Below are 22,318 nucleotides of genomic sequence, written 5' to 3'. Positions count from 1 at the left end.
GGCCACCTGGCCTGGAATCAAAGGTGAAATGATGTTACATCACAATACAGGGCAAAACGCACCCTTGCCTCCAGATTTAATAGCTCCTAGACCATCCTGAACCCAAGAGTCCCAGGACTGTCAAGAACACAGAATCTTTCCTGAAAAATTCCCCCAGGGAAAGGGAAATGAATGAAGACCTACTGTGTGTCAGGCACCGTGCAATGAATTTACTTACATTTTCCTTTAATGTTTACACATCCTGAGAGCAAAGAATCCACATCTTGGACAAGGTCCTTCCTCTTACTGTTAATGCAAGTTTGTGTGCCCGACACACAGTGAGGCCAAACAACTGAAACGTCGGAGTTTGGAGCAGAGTAAGGTTTACTGCAGGGCCATGCAAGGAGATGTGGTTTTCACGTTTTCACGTGAGCTTTTCAGGCTCACGCCCTGAAAAGCCTCGAGCTCCCCAAAGGGTTTCAGCAAAGCGAGAGGGCGGGTCGTAGGGTATGGGATCAGCCTGTGCGTAATTCTCTGATTGGCTGATGGTGAGGCTACAGGATGGTGTCACAGGGGTTAACATATCAGTCCTTAGGCTGCAGGAGACCTGGGGCTATGTGTTCAAGGTCATCAAGTAGTTCTTCCATTTGGTGGGGATAGTTTTCACATCTGCAAAACTCAGGAAATGTGCATCAAATACTATTATCTAGGTACTTCAGAGAGGAGCTAAAGCAGAGGATATGGGGGAGGCCTGTCCCAGGAAGGCCCCATGGGGTCCTGCTAGGTTACACTGCCACACACATCCCTATGCATTCGTTGGTGGAAACACACCACCTCCTCCTTCTCCCTTCCTCCTTCCGTGGTGGCATCCAGGGATACAGAGAATGATGGAGTTGGCGTCCAAAGACCTGAGAGGGCAATTCTAACTCTCCCACGAATGCCCACTTGACCCTGAACAAGGCATCTGACTGTGAGGGGCTCCCACTTCCCCATCTACAGAAGGAAGACTCTCTCTCTCTCTCTCTCTCTCTCTCTCTTGCAGGGTTGTCCTGCAGATCATCACATGCAACTCTGTAAACTCAGAGCTACGCAGAAGAAGGAATCCACCCCCACCCAGTCAAGTTCTCGTTCTGTTCCTTCCCAGACAGCAGCACGGGATCTCGTCCCAGCAGTTCTGGAGCTCTGCAGACACCTCTCCATCACCCCAGCTCAGCGGCAGTGGGACTAGATAGCAAGGGCCCCATAAAACCAACTCAAGTTTCAGTGTTTTGTAAAACGTTCTCCTAAATGTAATTTACTCTGTGACTGTTCACACCTTAGCAGTCTTTCTTAAAACATAAGGATCATTCTAAGAAGAAAGGATTCTAGAGAAATAAAGGACAGAAAGCTATAAGAGATGCACAAACCAAAAAATAGAAAAATGGCAGATGTTCTTCCTTATCAGTACTTTAAATGTAAATAGATTAAACCCTCCAGTCAAAAGGCAGATATTGACAGAATGGAGAAAGAAAAAAAAAAAAAAAACCCCACATAATCCAACCATATGCTGAGACTCACTTTAGATCTAAAGACACAATCAGGTTGAAAGCAAAAAGATGGGAAAAGATATTGCATGTTAATATTAAAAAAAAGAGAGAGAGACAGAAACCTGGGGTCACTATACCAACATCAGACAAAATATACTGTAAGTCAAAACTACTACAGAAGACAAAGAAGGACATTATATATTGAGAAAAGAGCCTCGAAATGTATGAAGTAAACACTGATACAAATGAAGGGAGAAACAAACCGATGTACAATACTGCTAGGTGGAGACATTGACACTCCACTCTCAGTAATGGAGGGAACAACCAGACAGAAGGTCAGTAAGAAACAGAGAACCTGAAAAACTGTAAACCAACTGAACATCACAGACGCACATGGAACACTGCCCCGAACCACAGGAGAATACACATTTTTCCGAAGTGTACATGGACCCTCCTCAAGGACAGACCATATGTTCAGCCACAGAAGAAGCTTTTCATATATGAAAACCCACAGCCAACATCATACTCAGTGGTGAAAGAGTGAAGGTTTTCTTCTAAGATCGGGAACAAGACAAGGATGTCCACGTTCAACACTTCTCTTTAACATAGTATTAGAAGTTCTAGCTAGAGCAGGCAAGAAAAAGAAATAAAAGGTATGTAAATTGGAAAGGAAGAACTAAAATTATCTATTTGCAGATGACATAATCTTATATGTCGAAAACCTTAAAAATTACACACACTCACAAGAAAGTATTAGAGTTAATAAATGTATCAAAGTTACAGAATAGAAAATCAACATGCAAAAATCAGTTGTGTTTCTATGTCCCAACAATGAGCAATCTGAAAAGGAAATTAAGAAAACAATTTCATTTACAATAGCATCAAGAATAATAAAATAATTAGGAGTAAATTTTAACCAAGAGGCAAAAGATGTGTACACTGAAAAACTATAAAACATTTCTATATGAATATAAAGAAGAGACATCTCTAAATCATGGACTGGAAAACTTAATATCAAATATCAAATGTTAAAACAATCTACAGACTCAATGCAATCCCTATCAAAATCCCACTGGCATTTTTACAGAAATAGAAAAAGCCATCCTAAACTTTATATGGGTTCTCAAGGGACCCTGAATAGCCAAAACAATCTTGAAAAAGAAGAACAAAGTTGGAAAACTCACATTTCCTGATTTCAGAACTTACTACAAAGTAATCAAGACAGTGTAGTATTGGCATGAGAACAAACATAGACTAATGGAATAGAACAGAGAGCCCAGAAATAAACCCTCACACATATGGCGGGTAAATTTTCAACAAGATGCCAAAACCATTCATTGGGGAAAGGACAGTATTTTCAACAAATGATTCTGGGGAAACTGGATATCCACATGCAAGAAAATGAAGTGAACCCTTACATTACCCATAAACAAAAACTAACTCAAAACGGATCAAAGACCTTAACATAAGAGCTAAAACTAGAACTCTTAGAACACAGAGGGGAATATTTTCATGACACTGGATTTAGAAATGACTTCATGGATACGACACCAAAAGTAAAGGACACAACAGTAAGAACACTCTCTGACAGAAATCGTAGCAAGATCTTTTTTGATCCACCTCCTAGAGTAATGGAAATAAAAACAAAAATAAACAAATGAGACCTAATTAAATTTAAAAGCTTTTGCAAAGCAAAGGAAACCATAAACAAAATGAAAAGACAACCCACAGAATGGGAGAAAATATTTGCCAAAGAATCAACCAACAAGGGATTAATCTCCATAATATACAAGCAGCTCATGCAGCTCAACATCAAAGAAACAAACAACCCAGTCAAAAAAATGGGCAGAAGATCTAGATAGACATTTCTCCAAAGACGACATACAGATGGCTAAAAAGCACAGGAAGAGATGCTCGTCACTAATTATTAGAGAAATGCAAATCAAAACTACAATGAGGGACTTCCCTGGTGGTGCAGTGGTTAAGAATCCGCCTGCCAATGCAGGGGACATGGGTTCGAGCCCTGGTCTGGGAAAATCCCACATGCCGTGGAGCAACTAAGCCCGTGTGCCACAAGTACTGAACCTGCGCTCTAGAGCCTGCGAGCCCCAATTACTGAAGCCTGAGTGCCTAGAGCCCGTGCTCCGCAACAAGAGAAGCCACAGCAATGAGAAGCCCGCGCACCACAAGGAAGAGTAGCCCCTGCTCGCCACAACTAGAGAAAGCTGGCGCACAGCAATGAAGACCCAACACAGCCAAAAATAATTTTTAAAAAAATGAATTAAAAAATAAAAAAAACTACAATGAGGTATCACCTCACACCAGTCAGAATGGCCATCATCAAAAAAATCTACAAACAATCAATGCTGGAGAGGGTGTGGAGAAAAGGGAACCCTCCTACACTGATGGTGGGAATGTAAATTGGTGCAGCCACTATGGAGAACAGTATGGAGGTTCCTTAAAAAACTAAAAAAATAGAGCTACCATATGATCCCACTCCTGGGCATATATCCAGAGAAAATCATAATTCAAAAAGATACGTGTACTCCAACATTCATTGCAGCACTACTTACAATAGCCAGGACATGGAAGCAACCTAAATGTCCATCAGCAGATGAATGGATAAAGAAGGTGTGGTACATATATACAATGGAATATTACTCAGCCATTAAAAAAGAATGAAATAATGCCATTTGCAGTGACATGGATGGACCTAAAGATTGTCATACTGAGTGAAGTAAGTCAGACAAAGATACATATCTTACGTTATCGCTTATACGTGGAATCTAAAAAAATGGCACAAATGAACCTATTTACAAAACAGAAATAGAGTCACAGATGTAGAAAACAAATCTATAGTTACCAAGGGGGGAGGGGGGGAGGAATAAATTGGGAGGTTGGGATTGACATATACACACATATATAAAATAGATAACTAGTAAGAACCTGCTGTATAGCACAGGGAACTCTACTCAATACTCTGTAATAACCTATATGAGAACAGAGTCTAAAAAAGAGTGGATATATGTATATGTATAACTGATTCACTTTGCTGTACAGCAGAAACTAACACAACATTGTAAATCAACTATACTCCAAAAATAATTAATTAAAAAAATAGACAAATTGAACCTCATCAAAATTACAAACTTTTATGTACTATAGGACAAGAGAGTGAAAAGATAACCCACAGGAAGGGACAACATAGTTACAAGTCATATATCTGATAGGGGATTAAAATCCAGGATAGAAGAGTGCCTACAACTGAAGAAGAAAATCAAGACCACAGTGAGATACCACTTCATACCTATTAGGACAGCTATTAGAAGGAAGGAGGGAGGGAAGGAAGGAAGGAAGGGAGGGAGGGAGGAAAGAAGGAAAGAAGGGAGGGAGGGAGGGAGGGAAGAAGGAAGGAAGGAAGGAAGGAAGGGAAAGAGGGGGGGAGGGAGGGAGGGAGGGAGGAAGGAAGGAAGAAAGGAAAAAGACAAAGAAAAATTGGAAATTACCAAGTATTAGTGTGGATTTGGGAGAAACTGAAACACTTGTGCACAGCTGATGAGAAGGCAGAATGGTGCAGCCCCTGCGGAAAAGAGTCTGGCTGTTTGGCCATGAATATTAGCTCTCGTGGCACACATTAACCTTCAAGAAACACTAAGTTGTTCAACATCACCACGATGCTTGATAAAAGATGACCAAGGAGCGAGGTCCAAAGCCCCCACGGGGTTCTTCAATGCACGTGTTGGCCAACTAGGGGGCAAGAACACAAAATTTCCCAAGGGCCCATTATCGAAGGAAGGATGTTGGTGGCAGAATTTTTCAAAACGTAGAAGAAGAGGTGACACTGCAGAGTGGAGCCTGACATAGAGAACACAGGCTCGCAGATGCAAGTTAAGACCAAAGCTGCTGTAAGGCCACCTCCCCTAATGGGAAAGACCACCTGGCCCCAGGATCCAGCAGAGGGCAAAGCTCAGGCTGACAGAAGACGGATAGGGAGGGAGCCTCCTAGGGACACAGGACTTGTCTCTCTCCACCACTTGAGGTCACCCGGGGTTTTCACCTGATGCTGAGACGTAAAGGTGCTAAGCAGGGCCTCAACAGCAGTGAGGCCACAATGGGACCACAAATGCTACATTCCTAAAATGAAAGCAGGCAGGGCTTCTAGACCATTCAAGATCCAAAAGGCTGCAAACCTTTCTCAAAGTTCTCTCTCATCATAAACAGAAGAGAAACCACTGAATAAAACCCACGGCAACCCAAGTAAATGTCAAAGCAGGACTCTGTGCCCATATTTATAAATGGAATAAAGTATGGACACGTTTACAAATGCCACGTATAAGTGGAATACTACTCAGCCATAAAAAAGGATATAGTGGCATTTGCAGCAACATGGATGGACTTGGAGGGTATTATGCTAAGTGAAATGAGTCAGACAGAGAAAGACAAATACTGTTTGATATCACTTATCTGTGGAATCTAACAAATGCAACAAACTAGGGAATATAACAGGAGAAGAAGACTCACAGATACAGAGAACAAACTAGTGGCTACCTGTGGGGGAAAGAGGGGCAACACAGGGGTGGGGAGAGGGGGAGGTACAACCTACTGGGTGTAAGATAGGCTTAAGGATGTATTGTACAACATGGGGAACATAGCCAATACTTTGTAATAATTGTAAATGGAGTGTAACCTTTATAAACTATATAAAAATGTTTTTAATTAATTTTAAAAGGGCACAAAATAAATAACACAAAACAGAATGCCACATATAACAACGTAGGGCTAATCACTAAAAATTCTCAGTAAAATTCTCAGACTAAAGTAATAGCATCAGTAATAACAGCTCTTACAAGGAAGGTAAAGTGTCCTTTTCAGAGAATTTCTAGAGAAAAAGACACTGAAGATAAAGGGAGAGGAAATGCATCGACTTTAGTACACAAAACAAGGCCCTGACCAGCAGCAGGTGTGTGGCCTGGGAGTCGGACAGAGATGTGGGAGGTCAGGCCCCACCCGTCTCACTGAGCTGGAACCTGCATTTAACAGCATCCCTAGGAGATTCATGGGTATACTGAAGTTTAAGAAGTGCTGTTTTCAGACACTGTTAATATTTAACCTGTGTCCATACAGAAATTTGTTAGTGCCCTCCAGGAAAATAAGTGCAAAACACACATCACTTTTTTTTTTTAATTGAGGTATACTTGATTTACCATATTTTATTAGTTTCAGGTGTACAATACAGTGATTCAAAATTTTTATAGATTATTCTCCACTTATACTTACTATAGAATATTGGCTATATTCCCTGCGCTGTACAATATATCCTCGAAGCTTATTTACATCACTTCTTCGTTGCAGGGTGAACCCACGCCATCCCTCTGCTGCGGTCCCCCTTCCTCCAGAGGAGGCCCTGCTTTCAGGCTAAGTGGGGCGGGCCCAGACGAAGGAGGCAGACAGGCTCCTCCAGCACCTGTCCAAGGACGGATGGAGCAGGTCCTCAGCCATCTGCAGCAGCCTTCAAAACCCTTCCCCAACCTGAGCACGGACCCACCACTGTGTCCTGCATGGCCACAGGGGCCACATGTGATTAACAAACAGACCAACAGCTAAGGTGCCACCAGCACCGCACTCAGAAGAAGCCAGCTCGCAGACGCAGCCAAGGAAATTCCATTCAGGAATTCCTCGAACCCCCAATGAAAATGAACAGACAGTGGAAGGACCATTAATTCTACGGAGTGCATTTTTCAGCAGCGAGTACACATCCTGCTCAACCCTCCAGGGCAGTACCCGTGGTCCCTGCTTCACCCTGACGCCCGCCCCACCCCACAAGGAGACCGCACCTCAGCGTACGGTTGCCGAGTACCCCAAATTTTAAGAAAGTGTTCTTCTGTGGGTCTTCGCCACCCGATGTTCTGGAGTACCAGAGGAGAGCAAAATACCCATGAGCCACCTGCATCCCCACCCAACACACGGAGCTCGTGGGTCCCAGCTAAAGAGGGGTCATGACCTGCTTCCACTGCACACAGGGACAGCCCCGCAAATGTCACTGAAGGCCCAGGAGCAGAGACATGCACAAGAGTCAAGGCAGTGGCCTGGTCCCCGGGGCCACTTCTAACTGGACCTGAAGCTCAGCACTTTGGGGCATCATCAAAATCCCTGATCGGTCGCTGGTGGCCTTTCATCCTTACAGAGACCAAAGAGCGAAGGCGCCCACTTCCTGCTCACTCACTGGGAGGGAGATCTTTGGCAGTACAGACAGCAGGACAATAGCTACCTGTGCGCTGTGCGCGGTGCCTACAGTGAGACCTCTATCAACACCCTGGCAGGGACTCCCGCCACCAACCGACAAATGGCAGCTGATCAAAGAGACAATCCACGTGTTAACAGGTGATCTGATTGTTTTCTGAAGTGGGCGGGCAAGGAAGTCCCACCTGTGTTTGGAGCAATTAGTTGGACCCCATCAAGAGGGTGAGATCTCCCCAACATCTGCCTCACTTGACCTTAATGGTCCAAGAGGTGTCCCCCCAGTGAGAGCGCAGGCTCACGAGCAAAGACGCAACATGACCAGATGTGTTTACCCGAGGCTTTGATGCCAGATTACACATGCCATCGAGGTTAAACAGAAGTCCAGCCAGGCACGGACATATAGACACTACCAAATGTAAAAGAGATAGCTAGTGGGAAGCAGCCGCACAGCACAGGGAGATCAACTCAGTGCTTTGTGACCACCTAGAGGGGTGGGATAGGGAGGGTGGGAGGGAGACACAAGAGGGAGGAGATATGGGGATACATGTATATGTATAGCTGATTCACTGTTATAAAGCAAAAACTAACACACGATTGTAAAACAATTATACTTCAATAAAGATGTTTAAAAAAAAAAAAGTCCAGCCAGGCCTTGGCATTCCATTTTCAGCAGAGAAAAAAGTCCCGTTCTCCCAGAAGCCCCATCTGTTCGTTTCCCCAGCTGGTTCCCACACCCACTGCCCTCCACTCGGCTAAGAGATAGTGGACGGGCTTATCTGGGTGCAGTTACTACTTGTTACACATTAAACAATGAAGATTACAAATGGTTACATAACACCGTCCCCTGGCTAACGTCCACAGAGGCCGTGGGATCCTGGATTCCGGCGGTGGCACGGCCTTCGACCGGTCCGGGAGTCGCGCTTCCGAGAACGCGCGCCCCTCGGAGACCCTCCGCCACCAAAAGGCGCAGCGAGGACGGTGCGCCGCTGACCGCCAGGGCCTGTGCAGGCGACCCCGGGCTGGCCCCTCCCGGCCGGGGTGTGGACCAGAACAGAGCCCACCGTGGGCTGGACTCCGGCGCATCCTGGTGCCTGCCCGCTACAGGTGGTGCCGGAGCCGCCGCACGGGGTCGCTGCGCTCCCGCAGCCAGGGCTCGGGTACCAAGGAGTAGGGCGCAGTGCGCAGGGCAGGAGAGCGACCAGGGTCCGCGCGGCTCCGCCCCAATCAGGAGCCTTCAGAATAGAAACACGGATCCTGGGGTCCCGAGCACCCCTAGACACAGCCTAATGTGCTCTAACGCGGAGAAGGGTGGAAGACAACCCCGCAAGAGTGGGTACCACCCTGCCTCCCAAACGTGCCCGATAGGACTCACCCCATCATGTGCACACAGGACCCTGCGGCGGAACCCCAGACCCCGTCCTAGGACCACACTCCTCCACTTCAAGGGGACGGCACTTTTAAGGAAGGGCCAGAGCACAGCCTGGTCGAGGTGCACTACAGGAATCCCAGGACCAAACTCCATGTGACAAGGTCATGCCCCCAGGCCCCGCATCCCCCGGATGTCTGGTTCTCAAGGCAATCCCAAAGAACCCCTTCCTCCCTCCGTTATCCCATGCACACCCCCCCGGGCTACCTCCACCCTGATGGAGAAGGACACACTGGCCACTGTCAGATGCCAAAATCCTCCTGACCCACCCGTGAAACGATGCAGAGCCCCGGGTGGGGGGAATCTCAGACCCAACATCAGTCCAACATGGGACTGGGCACCTCCACTCGCTCCCCTCACCTGGGGGAGGGGGGTCGCGTGACCACCAAGGCCGGCCAGTTCTGGTTTTCCAGGGTTAGGATCCTCTCATAGCCCTCCCCAAAATGCCAGAGCAAGAACAGCAAGGAAGGGAAAGGCTATTTCTTAAAGCCACGAGTGCAAAGCTACTGGATGTCACGCAGAAAGCGGGGCTCCATTTACAACAATACAAAGGAAATAACGGTATGCATGTGCAGCAGGCGCTGTGCTAGTCACTCTGAATTCATTACACACATACAACTATACATACACAAATGTGAACACAACCCTGAAACAAACGCAGGAGACAAGAAGGCTTGGAGTAAGTGACTTGCCCAAGGCGACCGCGCTAGCAGGGATACCACAGTCCTCCCTCCTGAAGTGCGTGGCGGGAAGGGCTGGGACGGCACTTACAACAGTAAACTCGGATGCTGAACCACGCTCACAGGAATGGGGACTGGGGAGCGGGCAGTGGCCTCGAGGTGCCGTGTTCAGACGCACAGAGAAGCCACCAACGTGCAGCTCCCAGGACAAAGTGGCCAGAGGAGGGGCTCCACGGTGAGCAGGGCCACAGTATTTTCATATCTTAAAGTCAATCGAATGAAAGCCGTGGAGGCCAGTTCTGAGAGCAGCTGAGGGCAGGGCATCCAACCCCAAGCGCAAGGCCACAGGCCCGGCCTGGCCTCTCCGGGAGGTGGAGATGCAGCAGAGGGAACTGAGGCACAGGATGCAACCCTGAGAATCCAGAGGAAATCACGGCGCTCAGAGATTAACTCTCCTACGGTCCCAGAGCCAGTCACTGGCAGGGGAGACCCAGCTTTCCTTCGGGATCCAGACCTGAGGCCTGCCTGCTGCTCCTCGAGGCGGTGGCTTAGGTGTGCCGGCCTCCCCCACCCCGCTGCTCTCAACCTGGACGTGAGCTCCTTGGCATGATCCCACGCGCCCTGCAGCCTCTGGGTTGGGAACAGAGGGCCTCCAGAGGGAATCTTTTAAAAGGCATAAAGGCTGGATGGCGTGCGCTGAACGCCAAGCCAGAAGAGGAGACGGAGCCCCACACACCGCAAGGCCCAAGTGTCAGGAGCAAGGAAGCAAGAGGGGTCACAGAAAGTCCAAGGCTCGGCTGGACCCCTCGAGTGCCCCGCTCTCACCACCAGCAGGTGGGTTTCTCTCCTGAAGCAGCGACAGGGCTGTGGCCTCCGGTACCACACTGAGCACAGGGGGCCAGTGCTGCTGATTCTGATGGGACGGCTGACGGCTCCAGGGCTCCCAGGCCCAGATCGTGGGGATGAAAAGAGGCTTCTTCAGACAGTCTGGCCCCTTCCGAGGAGAAAAGACCCAAGACTGGAGCACCGGGGGCTCCCCACACAATGGGGCAAACCAGACAGCCGTACCCCGAGGCCCACCATCAGCCTCCCAGGGAGGCCTCTGAACGTGGACGGCACAGCAGGACCCCGACATCTAAGCAAAGCCTTGAGCCCAAAAGATGAGGGACAAGCGCAATGGGTCAGACACCACCCCATCAGCCTCGCCTGTCTGGGTCTCTGTCTGGCCACTGCTGGGGCGACCACCGGGGCTCAGGCGTGACAAGCCCAAGGCCTGGGACGGCCTGCACCCAGCACCTGCAGGCTCGCGCCCAGGCCTCCATGGAGGGAATGGGCACCGACTGGAAGCTCTTCCCCTCCCCCCTGCCACCCCCAGGACCATCTGGGGAATCACAGTATGGACCATGGGCTCCTCTCAGTTGCCCAGGCAGCCGCCTGGGGACCAGCCCCAGGGCCCCCCCTTCCCCTCACCGCTGCCTCCCTAGCCCTGCACGTCCAAATAAAACATAAAACACACCCGCAAGTTCTTGCCTGCCATAGGTTCTGCTTTCTGGGTACGCCAGACCCAAATGTGCAGGAAAATAAATAATGTAAAAATTGGAGAGAAGAAACTATGTAAGAAAAAGAAAAAAAAAAAAAAAAAAAAGGTAACTAATATATCCAGAAAGAGGTTTAAAAAACTAACGCATCTATGAAATCAGAATGTTGCGCCATTAAAAGAAGAATAATTATTCAGGGTAACGATGCTGGCTCACTGACTGCACCAGACATCCCACTGTGCTGGAGGCAGTTGACAGTGGGGAGGCTTGAGGGCAGGGGGGTCAATCTCGCTATTTTCTGCTCAGTTTTGCAGTAGATCTAAAACCGCTCCAAAAAATAAAGTCTACATAAAAATAATAACCAAAAAAGAAATAAAGAGGTCCTTAGAAATTAAAAATGAAAACAGAAATTTAAAATCCAGTAAAAAGGTTAAAAAGTCTAGATGATATACTCCACAACCTAGCAGAACTCAACAGATTCAGATAGGAGACAAAAGGTAATTAGAGAACCAGTCCGGGCAGCTAACACCCATATAAAAGCAATTCTAGAAAGAAAGGAGAGGAAGATGGAAAAAAAAGAAATGAAAGAATTAATTCAAAAACAGGTCCCAGCCCCAAGGATCTGAGTTTCCAGCTTGAAGGGGCTCTTGATGTACCCTGCACGATAGACGTAGACACCCAACCAGGCACATCTACAAGGGATTTCTGAATAAAGGCACAAAGAGAAAATCCTACAAGCTTCCAGACATGAAAAAAAAAAGAAGGAAAAAGAAAAAACACTGAAGAGTGAAGAGTACAATAAGGACATTTTCAGACACGCAAGGTCTCAAAAAATTTGCATGCACCTCTTTTTTTTGGAAGCTATTATGGAATGGTCTCCATCAAACTGTGGGAAGAAACCAGGAAAGAGGAATCATGAGAGCCAAGAAAAGAACAAAGGGCCTGCTCAGGATGATGGAGAAGGAAGAGGCCGGGATAAAGCTGGGCAGGGGGCCTGGAGGACAGCCAGGCACCTGGGGACGAAAGGCACACAAGAGGTTGCTTCCCAAAGGCACAACTGGCTGGATACCTACGGTGTCTGAGAGAATATGTGCACACCTGTGTCAGCTTGGAGTGGAGGTGGGGGTCAAGAGTGATAAGTACCTAAACTACTAAGCAAATGCAAATACAACTCCAGAAGAAAGCAAGACGCCCTGCAAGACAGAGAAAGTTGATCACAGCACGCTACCTGGCTCCACCAGCAGTGTTTAGGGCTGTTGCCATGGCGTCAGCACTGCGTGCCGGGTCCAGCCAATCTCACCATAGAGACAATGGGAGACCGGAAGTACAGGTCAGGATGATGGGACAGAGGTCGGCCTCCTCACCTTCTAAGCAGGGAAGTCAAAGAATCCTACGGGAAGCCGGGGCCTGGGAGGGTGAAGAGGGAGCAAGGAAGGCAGCAAGGAACTACAATACATTACACAGACATCTGCTTAGAAACATGGAGGTGAATACAGGAAAGGTCGGCTGATAAGCCTGGTTACTTCTGGGGAATTGACTCTTTAAACCTTTATCACTGATTAAAAAAACTAAATTTCAAGTATGCCCTGGGTGTTGAGGGATTAGAAAGCCAGTGACCCTTCAAACGGACAGAACCTGCTTGGGAAGGCCAGGAAAGCAGAAGACGGGGCCCTACCTGGGGACAGCAGGACACGACAGAGGCTGGCTGTGTCCACCGTGGCCCTGCAGGCCCCGCGGTGGGGAGAAGGGCCAGGACATGCCTGCAGTTAAGGAATGGCCCAACTAGGGAGCAAGGAGCTGTCCTGCCTTACCCCCCTTCCTCCACTAGGGAGATGCCATGAAGGTCTCATGCACTCCTTTATCTAGAAACATCCTGGAGGGGGGTCTCCATGAGATCTACACAGTTCTTCAGAGGAGCACAGAGGCATTCCAGAAAAGGCAACTTGGAGGCTCTTGGGTAGCACACTCACAGACTGTGCTGGTCCAACCAGGACATCACCCAGCTCAACCTCCCAGCCCACGGGAAGACTCCTAAGCAGTGTCCCGGATCTAGTGCAGGCATCACCCTTAGGCCAGGGGAGACCTCCCACGTGCATGACGCTACCGTACAAACTCCTGAATTTAAACGTCCCTCAGTTCATAGTAGCTTTTTGGTCACGATGAGTTTCTTGGAGCAAGGAACTCTAAGATTACTATCAGATATGGGGCATAATAAAAGTCTTTAGATTAAAGGATGTTTGCAACTCATAAAAGGTTGGAAGAAGACACTCCCAGGGATGAAAGTTTCCCAAAAAAAACAATATGGAAACCAAAGGCCCAACTGGCTGGAGAAGTGAGTACGCAGTGTCCCTCTCCTCTGAGAAGTATCTCAGGTGTGACCCAGGCTAGCTGAAGGCCCCTCCCTGTTGGTGCCCACCTGACACGGGTCTTTAGGTGCCCCCTGGGTTCTCTCTTGAAGAGTGAGACACCGGAGAGCTCACAGACAGGGTCGGACAGAGGGCCACCGGGCAGTTCCAGGGGCAGCACAAGGACAATGGAGGGTCCCAGCTGCCCACCTTGCTTTTAGTTGTGGTGACAGTAACACAGTGAAGAAAGACAAAACACAGCAACCCCTTTCTGTGCCAAGTGCTTTTTGAGCCCACATTACTAGGCGAGATTGCAGCTGCTGGGGCCCGGGCCCATGGACCTGGCCCGAAAACCCAGCCGGACTTCAGGGAAAGGGAGGGCTGCCCGGCACACAGCCCTCGGACAGGGGTGCAGGAGCTGCTCCCTGGGGCAAAGTCAGCCCGTCGGGACCGGCAGTCCACGTGCATTTCAGTCCCAGCTGGGCTAAGCATCTCTGCAGACTCCAGACCCCGGGGTCCTGAAGACAGATGCCGTGTGTCCCCACGTGCCTGCACCCCGCGGTCTCCATGCAGACGCCCAGCGCCACAGGCGGTCTGAGCCCAGCGGTCTCCATGCAGACGCCCAGCGCCACAGGCGGTCTGAGCCCCGCGGTCTCCATGCAGACGCCCAGCGCCACAGGCGGTCTGAGCCCCGCGGTCTCCATGCAGACGCCCAGCGCCACAGGCGGTCTGAGCCCCGCGGTCTCCATGCAGACGCCCAGCGCCACAGGCGGTCTGAGCCCCGCGGTCTCCATGCAGACGCCCAGCGCCACAGGCGGTCTGAGCCCCGCGGTCTCCATGCAGACGCCCAGCGCCACAGGCGGTCTGAGCCCCGCAGTCTCCATGCAGACGCCCAGCGCCACAGGCGGTCTGAGCCCCTGCACCTCAGCCGCTGCCCATCTCTTGCTCCTGGTCACAGAGAACCAGCGTTTGGCGCCTGCTCTTCCCCGTGGTCTGCGGCCAGGCGAGGTCTCCATCCCACTGTCCACCTCTGCTCAGAGCATCCTACCAGTGGGCAGTTCAAAGCGTCGGCTACTCAGAGGCCAGGAGAGGCTTCTCGCTCACAGTGACTGGTGCTCAAAGCCAGTTGCAGTCAGTGCCACAAGGTTCTGTACAGCTAATGGGTGCAGAGACAAAAATACAAAAAAAAAGCAGAGTCTCCCTTCTGATTAATAGACAGACCTTGCAAATTCATAGGAAGCAGCATAACCAAGCCAACGAGCTGCTCTAAGACAGGCTCGGTGTCGCAGAAGCAGTGTCTCTGAGCCCTCACACGTGCCACGTGCCAAGGTACCCACGATCCCAAAGGCACCCCGCCCTCCCCACGGGTCAGCACCCCTGCGACTCTCATTTTACCAATAAGCTTAGTTAACCCGCTCACCCAGCTAGTAAATGGAAGAACCAGGGGTCTACCCGGGCAAAGCAAAAGGGAGCAAGATGACTTTTTTTTTTTTTTTTTTTAAAGACAATCAGCTTCAAGAATGTTTTCAGGCACTGCAATTTGTGACAATCAAAACAGTCTTCTACTCTCCCCCCCAATCCATATGTAAATTCAATGGTGGAAAAACAGGAACAATATCCTAGTTTTCCCAGGGGCGACCAGTCGTTACCCACCAACTCATCCCATGCATTCCGGGCAGGGATTCTAAAGCAAGACTATGACTTAAGGGCCAGAGAAGTCATTTCCACCTCAACACCCATCCCTTTCACAAACGGACAAAAGAGCACTTGGCCAAGCAAGGCTTCTCTCATTCTCAAGCCCACCTCTCCCACTACACGAGCAGAAAGGGATAGCTTTTTGGCGTTGGTATATCCCCAAAGGGGAAAGTCACAAGCACTCAATTCTACCTCTGGGAGGATTTTTGATAACTCTGGGACGTGGCTTTCCTTGTTGCCATCTCAAAAAACAGTCATACCATGCCTTACATTATTAAAGAAAAGCCAGCAGCCTGGAGATTTTAAGCTTCACCTGCTTTCATCTCCTTACAGTTAACAAGACCCATGATCGCCAGGAGCACGGACGCTGGATGGAGAAGGTGGGGGAACAGCTCCCCAGAAGTGTGCCATAAAACGCTAACACAAAGTAAACACCAGCCAGCGCCTGAATGGGTGTGATCAGTTATAAACACTAAAGTTAGCACACAGGCCTTGTAGGAGGTTCCCAGATCCCCAAAGCACCAGTTTGCCAAGCCTTGCCAACCAAGTCGCTTGACTGCCCTAACGTCTTCCATAATCTCCCATACATCCACAGTTAAGCAAAAAGTAAAGACAGGTGAAATAAATTCTCAACTGGCAGGAAAAGTTTTAGTTAAATTCTGAACATATGACTGATGACTTCAAAGAAAGGCATAGCAAATGTTTTCTCCTGATGGGCCCACACGATTCCACCTTGGTTTAACGGCCTGAGAAACAGACACAGGGATCACAGCCCGAGCTGCAAACGCACACGCTTCTCCCCATGAAGCAGGACAGAATTCCCTGCGGTCAGTCTCACAGTTCTGAGAGGCAGGCCAGCCAACCGCTGTGCACGGTCCTCTTCCCCTGCGGTTAAGAGTTGGACAGAACTCCAAGGAAATAAGTTTCTTAAATTATGTCGCCTTGAAAGCATTAGGTTTTATCAAACATACCAACCTAGAATTTCTAAAGCTGTCAGATGAAGGTGAAGGCACGGTAGATATCTCTGTCCAAGCAGGAGTCTGGTTTCTGTACGTTGTAAAGTCTTAGACCAGCCTCATCATCCAAATCAAAAGTTTGGGAACAGCTCTTAAGGGTCTGGCTTTGCTCCTCTCTCCCATTTGAGGGTCAGCGGCCACAGAGATGGTCACTGTAACTGGGCCAGGGCTGCCCCAGGTTCCGATCCTGGCAGCTACCACCCTACAAGCCCTGGACGAGTAGCTGGCATGAACATGCCCAGCTCCGCGTTCCTCGACCACAATGAAAGGCATTTTGCCCAGTCCACTGCTGCCCCCAAAGCAGTGCAGACCATGGGCAGTACGCAATACATGACTTTAGGGGGACACAGCTTTTATTAAAACATGATTTTAATGACAATAAACAAAACTACTGTTTCAGACTCATTAGTTCATGGGTATCAAAGTTTCCTCCCAAACTAAATGTGGATTTAAGCACAAAAAGTGAGTGGACAAAAGAAGGCATTGATAATAGCCTGGTGATAGGGCAAAAATCTGGAAGGCTGGGAGCCCCGGGAATGGTAACAGAGCCTCCTGGTTCTCCGGGTGTGTGACCGGCACAGGGAAGGGCCGCTTCTCTTTTAGAGGCAGATGCACCTGTACAGAAGGAAGAACCTAACAGAGCTTTAAAAAAAAAAAAAAAAACCCCAAAGCTTAGGCTCTGGTGATAACTCTGGCACTTGCTGGGCCCGTGACCCTGGGCATGCCAATTAATCTCATGAGCCTCAGTTTCCATGCCTGTAAAATGGGTAGCAGGAGGCTGTAGAGGAATTTAAAGCAATTAGGCTTTGAACGTGTCTCATAAACCGTGAAATGCTACAGAAGTATCCCTCGCTACAGTTCTCAATTACGCAAGCAGCTTGCTGGGTGTGTGACTCTCTGTCCTCAAATTCTCTCCCTGTAATCCTGGGATTGGCCTGTGTGGTCCTTCTCTTTCAAGGGTCCTCAATAAAACTCAAATATTATATGCAGTAATCCTAGAGTTCTGATTTTTAACCGAAAAACGCAGTCATCTACCATCATTCCTGGAAACACTTTGGTTTCAGAGCTTTTTCCCTAATAAAATACTACCGTAAAAGACACCACCATCGCCAGAAGTCAGAATTTCTTTTGCTACAGAAACCTAGATCCTATCCATTTTTCCTCCTGGAAAGAACGAAGGGAACTCTAGGTCAACTCTTGTGAAAACCGTCCAGCTTGGTGCTGTAAACGCCAGTCAACGCCTGTTGCCGTGCTAACAACATGTGTTCTTAGTAAAACTCAGCGAAACGTTAGAGAGAGCACCATTTCTGAAACTCGGGGGCTCCAAACGGCTGAATCAGCATTTTCAGAAACAAAGTGTCCTGGGCCTGGCCTCATAAACAGCAGCAAAGAGAAAGTTGTGCAATAACGCGTGTTTACTCACGAGCGCTACTTGTTTGGGTCTTTTCTTCGCATCTCTTGAATGAAGCTGGGGACAACGTTTGCAAGAAAGCAGCCGAAAAGGTCCGGGCCCGAGCCAAGTCACCTGTGGCTCCCCTACGTGACCCACCGCCTCGTCAATGCAAACGACAGAAAGTTGGCGTTTTTTCCAACCCCAAGACAAGACGAACACAATAAAAAGTGGAGAATACCCTCATTTCCATAACGCACATGCTCGAGGGCCGTCGCCAGGCAGGCGTGGGGAGAGGAGATCGCAGAGGCCGAGAGTTGCATCAGAAACTGCCTTCTGTGAACGGCACGGCTCTTATCACATTTCCCCGGCTGGCGGGCCGCTAACCCGCGCGCCCTCGACTTGGGGTTAGGCCCGGGCAGCGGGGTCACCGGCAGAACCAGAGGGAAAGATCCCAGGCCCGGGCGCACTCGGGCTCGGGAGGGTCCGGCCCCACCGCCCGGGCGCGGGCGCACCGGGGGCTGCAGGGGCGCGCGGCGCCCACTCTCCGGGCGGCCCGGGAGCGCGGCCTTGGCCCTGACCGCCCGGTGACGCGGCCCCCACCCCCGCCCCAGACCCGGTCCGGCCCGCGAGCCGCCGGCGTCGGACAGGAGGGCTCCAGCGGGCGCCGCCCGGGCTCCCCGGCTCCCCGGGGTCGCCGACGCCGCGCGCCGCGCCGGGTCCCCGCCCTCGCGCGCCGCAGCCCCCGGCCCGAGGCGACGCCCTTCCGCCCGCCGCGCCCCCGCGGCGCCCGGCGTCCCCGGCCCGGGCGGCCCGCGCGCAGACAATGACGCCGGGACTGCCGCCCGCCCGCCGGCCGGCCACAAAGTAACTTGGCGCCGCGCTCGCCGCCCAACTCCGTACCTGCCGCGGCGCCGCTCCCGGCCGCCTCCGCCTGGCCGCCCGCGACCCTCGGCGCGGCCGGGGCGGCGCGGGTCCCGCGGGGCGAGGGCGGCGCGCAGGGCGGTCCCGGCCCCCGCGCGCCGCCGCCCGGGGACCGCGCGCAAACTTTCGGCTCCGCGCGGGGTTCCGCGGCCTCCGAGCGCCCAGCCCACCGCGGCGCGCCGCTCGCGTCCCTCCCTGCCTCCTCCCGGCCTCCCCACCCCCTCGATGGGCTTTAAACCCGCCCGGCCCCGCCCGCCGCCGCCGCCGCCGCCACCGCCGCCGCCGCCTCAGCCTCCGCCTCCGCCGCCTCCGCCTCCTCCCCCGGTCGCTTTTCCTGCTCCTCCTCCCGCCGCCGCCGCCGCCCGGACCGCTCGGGGGCGCCAGCGCGGGCGGGGCCGCGGCCTGGGCGCAGGGCGGGGCGCGGGGGGCGCGGGGCCGGAGCTCCCGGAGGCCGCTGCTGCTGCCGGGGGCCGGCGCGGGGAGCTGGGGACCCGCAGCCGGGCGGGGGCGCCGGGACGCCTTGTCCCGCCCCCGGGACCCCCGGTCGCGGGACCCCGACCACCCAGGCTGGGGCGTCCGCGAAACACACATCGGACCTGTCCTGGAAGGCAATTTGCAAGCGAATTCTTTGAAACTCAAGAAGGAACTGTGCGGCCTCGATCCTCCGTCCCGGGCGCAGCGAGAGGACAGGACGGAGGAGAGGTGGCTGCACGGGCTGTGCCGTGGGCTGCGGTCCCTCCCGGGACCGGGAAACCTGGGCTCGAGTGTCCGCTCGCCTCCAGCCGGGTCTGGATCCTAGACTCTCTCGTAGCCACGGTTTCCCCATCTGAGTGCCAGCACCGGAGCGCGGGTGGAGTGGGAGGCCCTGCATATTTTCTTAATGCCACCGGGCCTCGAAGTCCTTATCTTTGAAATGGGCTAATAAGCCCGCCTCCGAGTGATGTCCTGGGGGTTAAATGTGGTGTTTAAAGCGACTGGTAAGAAGGAACCCCTGAATTCGTGGAAACCATTGCCATTAATATGATTATTAATCTCTCTACCGAATCAAAATTATAATACAAATAGGATAATAATAATTATGTCTTTCTGGGATTTGATGTTATAAAAGCAGCTGCAATAATAGCTTACCTTTACTGAGCATGCGTTTTGTGCCCAACTTTCATTAATCCTCTTATTTAACCCTCTGAACTTGTTACTAGGAGATGCCCACTGCACGACTAGGAAACCAAAGCTCCCAGAGGTTAGATAACTTGCCGAAGGTCAAGTAGCTGGTAAGTGCAGAATAAGGATTCTGCCAAAACCCTTTAGGGCACTTTTAATAGCTCTTGTTTTTCCCACCTTTGGCCTGGTTTATCCATGAAAGTTCATCCTTTCTTGTAACTGAAATAAGCCTCCAGAAAATCTCTCCCCATTGGTCCAAGTTCAGAAAACCCCAAGGATGAAAATCTAGAGAGAATAATGTGAAGGAGCTTAGTTCCTGGAAGAACCAAATTGAGCACAAAGACTCCTGTTGTAGACAAAGGATCCAGAGCAAATTAAAGAAGAGTAAAAAAGAGTTGGGCCACTTCTCGAAAGTTGTATGAGCTTTGACTTTTACAGCTTTGCCAAAGGCTCCAATCAGCAAGGAGAGCCTGCACCAGCCGGAAAGCCTGATACTCAGCGGGCTTTTATAGATATCTGAAAAGCACTTTATACATAGACATTTTTCCCTGAATCATTTGTAGGTAAGTTCCATACCCTAATATAACCCCTTACCCCTGTATATTTTGATACGTCTTTCCTATGAGTAGGTATGTTATCTTACATAATCACAGTACAGTTACCAAATCCGTAGCTTTATATTGATAAAATATGTGTATCTATTCTTGGTCCATATTCCAGCTTTGCCAGTTGGTCTGACCATGTCTTTTATAGTATTTCTTTCCCCTCCATCCCAAGATCCTCCACTGAAGGGTCAGATATCGTATTTAGCTGTCTGAAAACGTATGGGTTTTCAAACATTACTCTTCACTGAGAAGGGATGAAAATAAATGTCCTCAAGTGTTTTCATGGTGACAGCAATCCCCAGAATTCCTAGGACAGGCCCTCATTCCCCACATTTCCCAGCTCCGCGTAGACCTTGCATGATCCTTCTGGGCAGGGCCCACTCAGCACCACTACATGATCCAAGTTCATGAACTTGTCACTCTGGTTGTGGCGGTAGAAGCTGCAGCTGTCCCCTGTGTGGCGATCCGGGCCAGCCGATCCTGTGGGCAGACTGCAGCTTAGTGCCTTCCCCTGCTGCAAATTCTAAATGCCCCCGGGCCGCGTGCTCCTGTTCAGTAGGATGGAAGCCGCCACCTTGCAGTACAGCCACGCGGGATGCAAATTTCCCTGGAGAACCAGCCAGGTGGTGTGGCTTTGGGCTCAAGAGCTTCACTGAGGGAGATGCATTGGCAGCAGTTAGGTGTCAGGACAGAAAACGGGATTTCGTGATCGTGAGGAATTCAGTTATCTAAGGATGTGCTAGAGCCTCCTTCAGCTGAAAGCAGAGAATTTGATAGACTAATTATAATTAGGAATGAATTGACTAATACCTTCTCCCCTGTTGACTGTGGGCATGGGACAGGGATAACCAGATGCTGCTCACTAGGGCCATCCCAGCAGGGGGAGTGCCTGGCGCCCAGTGTCACCGCTGGGAAGCCATATCCTGCAAGTGAATGCATCAGCAGAGCAAATGAAGGGAGGACATGAATGCTGCGCCCTGGGGCCCGGGCTCTGGCTCAAACGTTGCCAACAGCCTTGATGGAGGAAAAGAGTATGAGGTGAATGGCACACTGACAGTGAAATGCTCTGGCCAGAGCGGCCTGGCCTCACTCCCGCTCCTGTGGGGGGACGCCAGGCCTGCGGCCCCACTGGACACAGGCGGGTGCACCAGGAAGGCAGTGCTGGAAACCGGTGGTCAGCGGTAAGGACTGGTGGGGGTGGGACCCATCTGCAGTCAGGATAAGAAATACAGGCTGCCCCTGGCATACAGAGGTGGGGAGTCTGGCGGCATTCCAGGAGGGCTTCCTAGAGGCAGCAGTGCCCCAGCGAGTCCCGGAGTATCCAAGATGGTCAGTTCCACAAAGAGGGAACCAAAGAAAAGCCCTCCCAGATAGAGGGAGACTTCCGGGCCCTACCAGAGCCAAGAAAGAACTTACCAAGTAGTTGCATTTCATCATGAAATACTGGGCCAGAGCAAACGAGGGCATCAGGAGGCTTGACGAGACACCAGGATGCAAAGGTAAGGAGGGGCTTCTCCATCATGCTCTGGCGTTTCTACTTTATCCCAAAGGTGGTGCGAGGATCCGATCTGTCTGTTGGGCTTCCACCGGCACAGTTTCCCCCCATGTGGAACTGTCCATAGTCCCCCAATACCCACACCCTTCTTTGGTCCCTACCCAGCAATTGATGGCACTTGGCCCAAGGTGTGTGTTTGCTGGTGGGTGGAAGGACGGGCCAGCCAGATGTCTGCACCTGGGATCCGCAGGGGGTCTGGCCCCGGAGACCAGGTGAGGAACAACTGACTGCTCCAGGC

General features: G+C 50.9%; 1 protein-coding gene across 4 annotated transcripts in view; it reads right to left on the bottom strand.

Annotated features, from left to right (window-relative positions):
• Positions 1 to 18,797, bottom strand: part of GRB10 (growth factor receptor bound protein 10) — a 211,862-nt gene extending 193,065 nt beyond the window's left edge. Inside the window, exon 1 of one of the 4 annotated variants that reach the window (XM_036863950.1) lies at positions 18,739 to 18,797. The gene's annotated coding sequence lies outside the window, so the exon portion shown is untranslated. Of the gene's footprint in view, positions 1 to 17,868; positions 18,039 to 18,076; positions 18,454 to 18,738 lie in introns of those variants that run through there. The other 3 variants (XM_036863948.1, XM_036863947.1, XM_036863949.1) reach the window with 3 other exon arrangements.
• Positions 18,798 to 22,318: the final 3,521 nt, after the last annotated feature.

The sequence above is a fragment of the Balaenoptera musculus genome, chromosome 9 (genome assembly GCF_009873245.2).
Source record: "Balaenoptera musculus isolate JJ_BM4_2016_0621 chromosome 9, mBalMus1.pri.v3, whole genome shotgun sequence".
Taxonomy (NCBI): Eukaryota; Metazoa; Chordata; class Mammalia; order Artiodactyla; family Balaenopteridae; genus Balaenoptera; species Balaenoptera musculus.
This window is presented reverse-complemented; position numbering and strand designations above follow the sequence as displayed.